The 13,525-nt window shown below is 38.1% G+C and overlaps 1 protein-coding gene across 4 annotated transcripts in view; it reads right to left on the bottom strand.

Annotated features, from left to right (window-relative positions):
* Lrrtm4 (leucine rich repeat transmembrane neuronal 4) overlaps positions 1-13,525 on the bottom strand; it is a 790,938-nt gene that overhangs the window by 290,129 nt on the left and 487,284 nt on the right.

The following is a 13,525-nucleotide window of genomic DNA, read 5'->3' as shown; positions in this document are numbered from 1 at the left end:
GTAAGATTGACCTCAACCCAAAGCAAACTAGGTCATAAGGAGCAGTCTACAGCAGGGAACAGAATGAATAACCAAGCAAGGATCAAGATCAGAGCAAAAGATAAAATAAAAGGAAAGCGGTTTGGAAATAGGATTAAGCACAACAACAAAAAAAAAAAAAAAAACTACAGAAAACTGATCACTGAAAGACATGAAGCTAATTCACTAAAGCCATGTTTATGATATGACATTACTCTTTCACAAGCCAAATATTCCATAGTTATTCAAGGTTTCTAGTACCAGGATCTGATGGGAAGCTTGCACATTCAAATCCTTCCTCCTTAGAAGACTGACTGGTCCATTGATCTAGTTCTATTTGCCATGTCTCTGTTAGATAAAGACAAACCTCTGAGCAGTTCTGAGACAGTGACGACCTCCCTAGAAGTCTCAAGCATGAACCAAGTATAGTTCGTAGGGAACAAGAAAAAGTAAACTACAGAGCTGTTGCCAAATTAGTCTCAGCATTTAAGACCTTACATGGAGATTTGTTTATCCAGGCTTGTTCACATGTCTGCCATACACTGTAGTGACAAAATGATAGGCTCAGAAATGAAACAGTAAATAATTCAGAAAAATGCCTATGTTCTCCTGTCTTCTGTAAATAAAGTGAAAAGTCACTTTGTGCAATACATCCTATAAATATTATTTATAAATAGATAATTGTGTTGTGATGATGAAACATATTTGTAGGATTTCTGAGAGAGTAAAGTGATTGTTGGTTGATCATGAGGTCTGGAGTTCAAAACCACAAAGCCTCCAAAAATTCTGACACAGCACCAGGCACCTAGATTCCTCCTTGCCTAGATTATAATGGTAGACTCTCAGGAGTATTCCTGAAGCTGGCGACCCAGTTAGTCCACTGAACACAGGTGAAGAACACAAGAGACACTATCCTAAACACTGACAGGCAATGACCAACACCTAAAGTTGTCAAAGACCTACACAACACACACATACACACACACACACACACACACACACACACACACACACAAAGAAGAAAGTCATCTTTTGAGAGTTAATACATAGACACATAAGTACATAGATACATGGGACCTATACTAATCAAGATAGTAGGCAGGGGGTTGAGATTTTATGAAGAATTGATTGATTCACCATATCTCAGAGTCATGAAATAACATGCAGGCCACAGTGAATCAACTCCCTTCCTGCTGACAGCCCCCATTACCTTCTGTAGCGCCTCTCTTCCTGTATGTGTTTTTGTCAATAGAATTATTTTTATGGACCTGTATTATCCATCTCACATATGGAGACATTTCGTAGTCACATTAAAAATGTCTTATGCTAAACCTTTTGAGTTTTCTATTTTAAGCACACCAGCGACCACTACCACCAGAGACAAAGCTCCTGCAGTAAGCTTTGCAGCCAGTTGGTATTTAACATTACTTAATCACAGGTTAGAATTAAAAATTAGTGGACCTCATGGCATTGAACGACCTGTCTTTGGCGATGTAGGAAGTGCTGCGTGGACTCTCGCAGTCAACTGCTGGCTCCGGCCTTTGTGTGCATGTTCACACTCATACCCACACACATTAGTCTTCTCATGAATACATGTACAAAAGCCAAGCAGCAATAAAAACTCAATTGTTCTTTCTCTAATTAGTGAAAATCAACTAATTTGGGTGCTGGAGTGAGCAGGCTGTTAATGGCAATGATGAGTTTTGCCCATGTAGGCCAAGTGTGGGAAGGATTCAATTTTCCTCAGGAGATGAAAAGGAGAGGCAGGCTCAGGACTTCTTGGTTCCCATTGAGACCAAAAATATGTCTCTGCCTTCTCTGTCCTTTATTGGTAGGTTTTCTTTCCTTGTCTGCTTCCTTCACCCATGCGGTATTTTGTTTTTTGGACATATTTATGTTTTCATTGTCGTTTAGATCTCTTGGACAAAAGACAAAAACAAAGTCACTTATCATCTTTTTCATCTTGACCAGAACACATATTATTATAACATTTTATGCAGTTAAAGCACACACTCTGCTTTTGTGACTTTGTTTTCTATATTAGTAGTGTAACCCAAGCCTTATTTATTTGGAGAACTAGTTTAAATATATTCTTTAAGCTGAGTCAATATATTTAACATTAAATAATAAATGCCATTGAATATTAACATAGTAATTCCCAGTTTTTATTACTTAAATTTACCATAAATACCTATAAATGCATTTATGGATAAAATATCCTGATCACTGAAGACTGGAGTAGTCTTTTATCTAAGCAGCTTTTGTAAATCGCTTTATTCTTTAAGCCAGTTGTCATTTCAAAAATACACTGTATTTTTTTTCTCTCACCAAATTTTGTCAATCTCCTCTTTTAATCTGCTGAACTTGGCAAAGGCTTATAGTATCTGAAGCTAAATATATTCATTTCTCTTGTGGTAATTTAGCATATTTGAAGCAAAGGAACTAGGCTGTCATCCTTAAAGAATGTACTGCAAAATAAATAGATTGTTTGCCTCAACCTAAAGAAAAATCCTGACAAATGCCTTTGAATTCGGAAGACCACGAGCCTTTCCAGCAATAACCTATAATCTTGTCACAGTGTATACTCCTTCAGTAGAGTTGTCTAAATATTCCTAAGATGTTTTTCTACTCTCCCCTCTTGCTCTCCTCCACTCTTTCTTCTGTCCTCCTCTTCCATATCCTCATCCCCCTTTTCTACTCTTTGCTTCTTCCCCTTCTTATTCCACCCCTTTGGTTCTACTAATTAACATCAGCACTTACACGTTAAAATGAAACAAGAAGAAACTGAGCAATATGGCACAGAATCAATGCAAGCTCTGTCTGTGAGACAGCTCAGTTCTTGGTCACCTATTGACTGGTACAGCTTACTGAGAATTGTATCACTGGTAAGAGACTTAACCATTGTGCTTCCTTTGCAAAAAATGCCTGGGATTTCTAAAACCTGAGCACACTCTTCTTTAATGGGCACGTTCTCTATTAAATGATTAACCCCCACACAGCGGTTGATGTAAATGACAATTATAGAGAGAAATCATTCTCTACTCCGTGGTCTTTTCAATTGGATAAATATATTTCTTGACAACCTCTTACAAGTATATAATGCATTCTGTTTATTTTCATCCTACCCCCTCCAGCCCCTGTCCATAGTGTTGTGCTAGGAAATATTCGTGAACCCCAAAAGGACACCAAGGAGCCAAATCTGATGTAATTGTCTTAGAGTCTCTATTTAAGTTCAAGTTTGGTCTCTCTGCCAACCCCCTATATAGGAGGAAGGTGGATCCCTGAGCATAGTTTTAGGCAATCATTTCTAGAGGTAAGACATGGGTATCTAGCCTGGTACATACTGATTGGTTGGCCATTATGGCCTTTAACATAATTGACTGGTGCTGGGAGCCAAACCCTAAACTTAACTCCTTCTTTCCTCCTGCTTGGTGGTTGCTAGGAAGTGAAGTGTCAGGGGTGGGCTTGTAAATTGGGGGTGCAGATTTATTGGGGAATAACCTGAAAATGGATGCCAGACACAGATTTTACTGTGGGAAAAGGGGAGTAACCTAGAAACTGGTGTTAGGTACTGCCTGTTAGTTAACTTGAATTTAGGTTGAATTCTCAGTAAGGGTCTCTAAGATGGAGTCTGAACCTAGAAAATTTTGGGAGGCCCTTGGTCCTGGGAAGGCTTGATGCCCCAGTGTAGATGAATACTAGGGTGGTGAGGCAGGAGTGGGTGAGTGCGTATTTGAGCACCCTCACAGAAGCAGACAGAGTGGGGAGGGGATAGGAGGTTTCCAGAGGGGAAACCAGGAAAGGGGATAACATTTGGTATGTAAATAAATAAAATACCCAATTTTTTTAAAAAAGAAAATTTGGTCTCAATATCTCTTCCTCCTCCTAAGTCCCTCTCCCACATTCATACCTTTTTATTTTATCCTGTAACCAGCTGATTATATCCAGGGCAGTCTGTTTAAATGTAAGTGTAGAACTCTACACTTGAGCCTGGTAGACTCACCCTTGAGTACAGAACTCAAGACAGACACTGTCCCTTCGTTAGCATCTATCAGTAGTCAATGTTTGCTAGATCAGAATAGAGTCCAAGGAGCCCCTTGGTGATGCACTTAGTAATTGATTCTTGATAAGCTTAGTCTTATTCACAAACCATAATCTTCCAGTTTCTTCAAGATTCTTGGGCTTCACCGAACTAACTTATTAGCAGGGCGGGTTTGTCTTTCAAAACAGCATAGGCAAAACAAAGTTATTTATTGCTAGTTATTCATTTTGTTTCAGAATCATGGCAGGGCAGCAGTCAACCACACTCACTGTCAAAAAGCCCTGGATTTCAGGGACAATATGATTCTCCCTCTATGAGCCAGGAGTGAGTTCAACATGTCTCTGTGAATGGACAGTCGATGCTGGGGTTAAGTACTGTCAGTGTGTCACCAACAGCCTTTTGTTTGGTTGTGTAATCTTGAGCCAACTCTATAAATATTTTACCCAAATATTCTCTGGGGAAGTATAAAATAATTTTGCATTATAAGTATGCTCTTCAAATAAATAATTAAACAAGGTGGATTCAAAAATGTACTGGCAAAAACTGCATTAGTGTCATTTGGAAAAAAATTAGGGACTTGGGTTTTAGAGTTTTTGAAACTATCTAAAGAGACTCAGATGTGTTTGTTTATTTATATAAAAATGAGCAAAATTTCTTAGATAAGTCAGGTGTGAAGAATAGGAATAAACTGCATACTTTGATAGTTATTTTGAGTTCATAGCAAAGAACAGGAAGTTCAATGTTAAGAGTAGAGAATATCTATATGTGGTATGATTTCAGATATGAAGTTTACTTATAATTTATTATTTTTACTTTTAAAGATTTATTTTTTTATCTATCTACCTGTTCATTTTTTTATGGTTGTGCGTTTTTAAACTGATGGGGAAAGGTGCCTGTGGAGGCTCAAAGAGGGCATAATGTACCAGGTATTTTGAGTTATAGACTATTGTCATCTTCCTAATACAGGTTCTGTGAATTGATCTCAAGCCCCCTGGAAAGGCAGCAAGTACTTTTAACCACTGATCCTTCTATCTAGACCCTTTTATAACTTGAAACATGTTTTCAATCGTTTAACTGACATTCTCTTACATAAGTGAAGTGGAAATTTAAGGGTTCTTTGGATGGTGTTTTGCTGTGGTAAATGTGAAAGAACAGTTTGTTAAAGTGGACACAGGTGTGAAAAGTTAAGGAGCATTTTGCTGAGGCAGACACAGGAGAGATGATGTTCTGTTAAAGCAAGTATGTGAAAGAACAAGTCATGAAAGATTCTTTACTCACAACACACATGTATTGGTCTGCCTTACATTGTGTCTTTGAGCTACATTTGTCAGGACTCCATAGAGAGAAACAACCTAAAAGGTTGGGAAAGGAAAAAGAAAAACTTCTTGTGGTGTGTTGTAGTTTATTGCCACTTCCAAGAGCTTGGACTGATTAAATGCAGGTGCTGAAACAAGACCCACGCTGAGGCAAGACATGTGCTGTTTGGAGAGTATGAACAAGACTCCATGGAGTGATGGAGACAGAGCTTGGCTTGCTGGTACAGCTAACTGCGTAGTGCTTATGGGTCGCTTGTCTTTGCTAACCTTTGCTTTTCTGAGCGAGGCATATCGGATTGTCTCCTGTCATTCCTGTATCCCTGAGGTGTTTGCGAGTGGATCATTGAGTTGCCGATGCCTGCTACACTGTGAACTGAACTGCTGATTTCCAGATAACTCAGAGAAGAGTTTATCCAAAGAACCATCCTAAACAGGTCCACTTTCCACATATCTTTTCTTTTTCAATACCTCTGATGGGTGCTGGGTTTACAAGAAAGGTTAAAACCTTTAAAAATCATCATTAAAAATAATATTTTAAAAAATTAAAGTTACATATAAGTATACATTTTTAAGATACAAAATGAGCCATTGGTGTGCCTCATTGGGCAACATGCTTAGTTAGTGTGCACAAAGCCCACAGTGCCATCTCTGGAACCAAATAAATTGTATGTGGTGATGTACTATCAGTACTTTGGAGGCAGAGCTAATAGGATTAGACATTGAAAAGGCAGCATACTTATACAGAATTTGGAGGCTAGCCTAGGCTACAGGTGATCAAGTCACACACACAAAAAAACGGTGACCTATGTTTTTCTTTGTACATGTCTTTTGAATAATAAGTAAAAACTTCAGTGTAATGCCTGGCACATAATGTTTGATTAGGATTTGATCAGATATTGTAGTCTCTGTACACCTCATTTTAAATTTAAGTGCAAAATAAAATCAATAATATCACTGACATTTTTATGGTAATTAAGAGCTGTCTAATTAGACTTAAGGCTCTCTCAACAGGTAGGTACTCATGCCTGGCACTGGACAACTGCAACCCTTGGGACTCTAGAGGTCATGGACCTTCAAGGAGGACATACTTCATTAGTCAGCATAATTCCAACACCACAGTCTAAATATGTATCTTTATATCCATGAGGAAGTATAGATTTCAATCCTGACCAAAAAGCTTCTTTGTGAGCAGATTGAAGCCATTTCAGAAAGCCATACTGATAGAAGTGAAGGAATGATATAACTGACTGTGGGGGTCCAGGCCCATTGACTACACACAGCACAACCCCTAAGGGTCAGAGGACACAGCAGAAGAGCAGGCAGAAAAATTCTAAGACCCAGAGGACCAATAATCTGCTTCTAGTTGGTGATTTCTAAATATGAAAAGGAAGATAGACCCATGAAACCTCAACACTGTGGCTGCCAAATAGAACCCAAAAAATCAAAGACACCAATTGATCTGGCAATTTGGACAGCAGAAATCTCCTAGGGCCCCAACCTTAGATCGAGAGCGACAGACAACTAACAACTGAAGAGAGAGGGCAAATTGGGCTTCTCAAGGAAGAAACCCTAAATGGTTATCTAACACAGAACAGTCATGCCTGAATTCAAATCCATACAAAGAACCCTAAATGGGCTCAGCAGTTTTTATACACACACACACACACACACACACACACACACACACACACACACTCACAAACACACACACACACACTCACAAACACACACCAAATGTATTTACCATATACATCATATATACTCTTACATCAATACAACCTCTTTATTATACTTTCATATAAACTCTTTTAGTAATACAAACAACTGTATGTGTACAAATATCTAATAAATATCTAATAAAATAGGAGCAAATTATAGAGCTGTGTCATTAAAAACAAACAATACTTCACTGAAATATTTTTAATATCCAGGCTATTTGGAGTATCACATGTTGATTTGACTCTTAATTTTCTTACATTCTTGATTTATGACACTGTAAATGCTATTGAAATAATTTTCTGAGCATGAGTTTCTCTAAATTTATTCAGTGGGCTGGCCTACTTATTTCGCAGTGTCATGGAGAGAAGCAAATTAGATAATGGAACGTTCCTCAGATTATCAATAGTCGGACCAATTTTAATTATCATAATTATATTGGGACAGTCTGAAAAGTAAGCTTCTACTTCTAATGCCAGGGATTCAGAACTTAAGGTTTAAGACTGCCTTCGACAGTATTTAATTCACAGGAGAACTGGGGGGCAGGGGACCTCTTCAGAAATCAAAAGGCTGTAATAAACCTGCTGAGACACTGAAAGCCCACACATTAATCACTTCTCCACTCAGTTTAGTATGGAAACTTCTATATTGAGATCGGCTTTGTTCTAGACTGGTATAGTACATTCAGGTAAGGGCTTATTGCAAACACTTAAAACTTCTCCAAGGAGAGAGTATGATGATCAAACTGACCTGATTAAGACTATTTTGTGAGTGTCACTTCTTCCTCTTCTTTTTTATTTTAGTTTAGAATGAAATTTGATGCTTTTCCTATACTTGGTGTATCATGTACTTTATGTAATGACTCCCCAAAGTAGTTTCCTGTTTTGTATACTATGTGAATAAGAACAGGACAATCCCTATTCATTTACTTCTCTGAGGCTATGATTCGGTACTGTGGATAATCATAAGTTAACTAGGACATCACATGAAGGATGTTTGCCATCTCACAGTCAAAACTCTGACTCTTACAGTCTGAAAGAACTGCAGGAATGGAAGTGGAGAAGAGCCTGAAGTAAAGAAGGTCCAAGGACAGGCCCAAAGGGGTAGCCAACTCAAGGGGAGGCCCCAAGGCCCGACCCTATTACTGAGGCTATGGGGACGCTCACAAAAAGGGACTGATCATGACTGCCCTCTAAAAGATCCGACAAGCAGCTGAAAGAATCAGACACAGATATTTGCACCCAACCAATGAACAGAAGCTGCTGACCCCTGTTGTTGAATTAGAGAAATGCTGGAAGAAGCTGAGGAGGAGGGCAAAGCTGTAAAAGGATCAGCAGTCTTAATTAACCTGGACCCCTGAGATCTCTCAGACACTGGATCACCAACCAGGCAGCATCCACCAGCTGATATGAGGCCCCCAACACATATACAGCAGAGGACTCTGGATCTGGACTAAGTCAGAGAAAATGTACCTAGCCCTTAAGAGACTGGAGGCCCTAGGTAGAGGTCTGATGGAGTAGGCTTATCCTTGTGGAGACAGGCGTTGGGAAGGAGGTATGGGATGTAGAACAGTCAGAGGATGGAATGGGAGGGGGAATAAAATTTGGAGTGTATACATACATACATACATACATACATACATACATAAGTAAATAAATAAAAATTAATTAAATATTATTCTCTATTTACAGACATATGCAGAGACAAGCACAGACTGCCTGCACCCCACAATCTTGTCACTGACATATCAATATTGCCCGATGAACCTGATAAATAAATAGAACTCATTTATTTTCTGAGTCATCTAGACAGGGCTTAGTTGTTGATACCTTGAATGAGCTAATTAAATGAAATATTTGATAAAGTTTCCTTGAGAGCATGAAAAACACAATTATTTTGAAAAGCACACTACAGTGATAGTGGCCGTTGTTTCCTGACATGCTCATGGCATGGTAGAGAGTACAGAGAGGTAAGAGGGCTGGCCAGCAACAGGCTTCATTTTCCAAAACTGAAGTAGACTGACCCTTGGCAAAGACCCCCTTTTTTTCTTTCACTGAGGATCTTTCTGCATCTATATATCATGTGACACACCTCACACATAACCCCTTATTTCACTAGACACTAATTCTCCTGCTTAATAAGTTGGAAATCTCAGTATTTACAGAGCCTTAGAGCTTCTAAGCTAGATTAATCAAAGAACACACGGCAGAGAGAGAAGCTGAATGTCATTCATTACCCTATATAAATGATAAAATTCAAGATCTGAGGAGAGTAACACATGCAATTACTGCAATCAATTTAGAGTTAATAATTATTTAATCAGTGTTTAAACGGATGAACAGTCTATCTAGTAATTAATACAGGTGTTCCGACTGCAAAGCCTTATCTGGAAATATGACCTTCTACCTCTGTCTATTCTACTTGCATAGTGATTTTGTAGGTGCCTTAAATCCTAAGAATTGAGGTAAACTCAAAAGACATTCCTCCTCATGACCAATGTAATAATATACACACATGAGTGTGTGTGTGTGTGTGTGTGTGTGTGTGTGTGTGTGTATTTGAAGTTGTATACTTTTTTTCAGTGAAGTGTGGCTGAGCCAGGTGGTTTGGGGGTCTCCAAAGCTTAATCACTCTTTTGTGTTCTGTGATGCTGGCACAGGTCCCAGAAATCTTCAGCATGATGCAAAGAGAAATAGGGGCTCAGGTTTTGCCAGTGAAAATAACAAGGCTTAGGAAGTCTTTCTGCAGTTTTCTGGCAGGTCAAGTACCCTCTGCCCTTTTGTGAAAGAACAGATTGTCCCTCATTACTGTTTTCTGATATTGTTTTATATAATTTATTTAAAGATTCATTATAGTTTTAATCCCTCTGTCTCTGACTCTCTGTGTCTGTCTGTCTCCCTCTTGTGTGTGTGTGTGTTTGTGTGTGTATATGTGTGTAGTTTATGTTCATATGAGAAAAGGTTCCCTCAGAGGCCACATTAAAGACCTTAGATCAGGGTATGGAATTCCAGGCAATTGTTAGCAGTCAGACATAGGTGCTGGGAACTAAACAATTTTCCTCTTTAAGAACAAATAATATATAGCTTTGAGTACTGAACTCTATTACACTGCCCAAATGCTTCTGATATAATTTAAACCTTACCTTGACCTTGAATCCTCTTCATGCACTTCTCAAATATAATGATATTCACACTTTTATGTTCTTGGAAACCTGCATATTACTGAAATGGTAATATTACTAAGTATTATTGAAGACTTAGGGGGTTGGGGATTTAGCTCAGTGGTAGAGCGCGTGCCTAGCAAACGCAAGGCCCTGGGTTCGGTCCCCAGCTCCGAAAAAAAGAAAAAAAAGAGAAGACTTGGAGTGTGTGTGTTCATGTGTGTGCATGTGTGTGTGCTTGTGTGTGTGTACTATAAGTGATAAACAGGAGAATATATACATATACATACATGTTTATAAAGCTTAAAAGTTGTTCCTTATATTATTTATAATTTAGCATTCTTTGATATCCTCTCTCCTTTCTCTCTCTCTCTCTCTCTCTCTCTCTCTCTCTCTCTGCCTCTCTCTTTCTCTCTCTATGTGTGTGTGTGTGTGTGTGTGTGTGTGTGTGTGTGTGTGTGTGTGTGCACATTGGTGTGGATGCATTGATGTCAGAGGAATCAGATCCCTCTGGAGAGCTGAACTGACATACATATCAAGAACTGAACTTGAATCCTCTGCTTGAAGCATAACTGATATTAACCAGCAAGCCATCTTTCCTGCCTTCATCTCTGACATTTTTTTATCCTACCTATGAGGAAACATCACTTAAAAGAATTGTGTCATGTAATGTGTTAGTAAGTTCATCTCAAAACTCACTCAGTTTTTGCTGAAGAAGCACAGAGAATTTTGCCTCTGAAGCAGGGAGTATTTTGCCTCTGACACTATCTCTTAGTATCCACCACTGATAATGTTGTATAAACTTCAGAAGGTGATAACAGTCAACTGATAGTTTGTGACTATATGATTACAAACCACTTAAGGTTGACCTTCATTGGGCACCCTGACAACTACCCCATTCATTTCAGTATCTACATGGAAGATAAAACATGAAGGGCTGCAGAGGAGCTAGGAATTGGAATCTCGACAACTTAATGTAAAGTAGATTTTAAGGTTGGCATTTCCTTACTATCTGATGGAAGACTTGGATACAAAAGCTTTGTACTGCTTTTTCTGGAAGCCAAATCCCAGAATTCTTCTCAGTCACATTCTTCAGACCGAGAATCAGTATTTATATTAGTAAGCTAGCTTTTCATCAGGCGGGTACAGTATCGGTTAATTCCCCAGTCCAAGAAATGGCTGGCATCTGTGGTTTGTCAGATACGATTTCTTCATGTCCTTAGGGACCATAAGCCTATTGAAACACTCTACATTTTAGAAAACATAATTTCCTTAGACATTAGAAAGTTCTATTTACACTGAGACACTGGATATGACACTTTATATTTTTCTTTTCTGATTTTCAGAATTAACTGACTCTGTGGAATCTACAAGACAGAGTAGTCCATTCTGGAGCTTATGTAGTTTTGAAAAAACTATTCTCCAGTTACTATATCATGTGGAACTTTTAGAGGTTTTACATAGTGTCTATTACACTATTGTGCAGTTTATTCAAAAGATAAATGGTGCATGAAAAACACCATGGTAAATAATATTAATGATTTTTTTTGAAAATCTACTGTGTTATGATCACAATGAGGAATTCACAAGCATCCTGTCATTACGATCACACAAAAGATTCATTCAAATATGACTACCATCCACTAAACAAGAAATTCACCGTGCATATTGTTAATGAATAATAGCAGAACTGAATTCCCACTGAAATGTCAGCCATGTAAATTTCACTACCTTTGTATCAATGCTGTTACCTATTGACTTGCATTGTGATTGTGGATGTTTATTATGGAAAAATATATTTCAAACACAATGGAAAATTGAATCATGTCCTTTCTTGTTGTTCTCCTGTCATTGAATCTTATCTTCAACATCTCAACTTACCCAGAGAGGAGGATAAATACATATTTAATCAAAGTGTGGATAAATACTGCCATATGCTACTAAATCACATTTTGTAACAACATCGTCTGACAGAATAGTGTTCTGGATTATATAAGATGAAATTTCATGTAATGCTGGGAAAAGCCTGGGGGCGTGAGTCAGAAAAAAATACTCGATATGAAGAAGGGGATGTAACAGAGTAATAAAATATATGACTAAAACTCAATGAATTCCAATTCTGAGCCCATAGCTCCTGCATGTCAGACCAATTGATTCTTTTCCCACTACAGTAAAGAATCATTTATATCAATGGCCGAACACTAGGCTTCCATTTGCATAGGGGGGAGAGGGGAAAGGACATCAACCCATATATTTCATATCAAATGAGATTGGTTGCATTTGCAAAATACAGCAGAGACAAAGTTAGTGCTCCACTGGTATTTTGTCAAACATGTATCTGTATGTATATGTATTTATATGTGCATATTTATGTATCTATGTATTGTGTCAATAATTATAGGATAAACTTAGAATGGTGCATATATAAATCTGTAGCTTCCCTGAGCAGAGTTCAAATGAAACACTGTAATGCTCTCTTTCTCTTTCACACACATACAGGATAGATACACGTACAGTATATATATATACACACACACACGACAGACACACTTACATGAAAGATGGAGACACACACACGGGACAGAAAGATACACACACAAATAATAAATATATACATATACATAGGACACACACATACAGTACAGACATACACACTCAGATGCACATACACTCAGACATACACACATAGGATAGACACACATGCATACACACATGCATGCACACATTGCATACAAATCTGCATTGGTGAAAGGCATAACAGGATACTGCTTAAATGCTCATATATTGACTTTCATTGACTGATCTAAACACTATCCTATAAATTACTATTCTCTGACCTCAGTACACTACTGAAATTTGAACAACTCAGTTCCTCCATCTGTAAATCTGTAGCAATACTAATGTCGGGCCTATTGTCTGTTGAATTAAATGCATACAATATGGCAAAAAGCAACAATGCATAAGTATGTGAGTAGAAACTCAGAAAGGCTCCATAATTAGTAGGTGCCTCTATGTATGGCTGTAGAATCATGCTCTGAAGTTCAAACTTTAAATTGATTCATTTCAAAGTCACAGCTACTCCAAAGCAAATCGTTATCAAGACACAAAAGAAGAGCTTCAGGGGGTGGAGCTTGAGGTGTTTAAATGTTATGGTTAAATTTACTGGGATCAAATGTTAGCATAAAGGAAAGAAATAAAAAGGTCCTTGTTGTTATACGTGGCTATAAGGCAGACAATTCCATGTATATTCAGACATAAAGCTAATTTGTCAGG

This window comes from Rattus norvegicus, chromosome 4 (assembly GCF_021556685.1).
Source record: "Rattus norvegicus strain SHRSP/BbbUtx chromosome 4, alternate assembly SHRSP_T2T, whole genome shotgun sequence".
NCBI classification, from domain to species: domain Eukaryota; kingdom Metazoa; phylum Chordata; class Mammalia; order Rodentia; family Muridae; genus Rattus; species Rattus norvegicus.
This window is presented reverse-complemented; position numbering and strand designations above follow the sequence as displayed.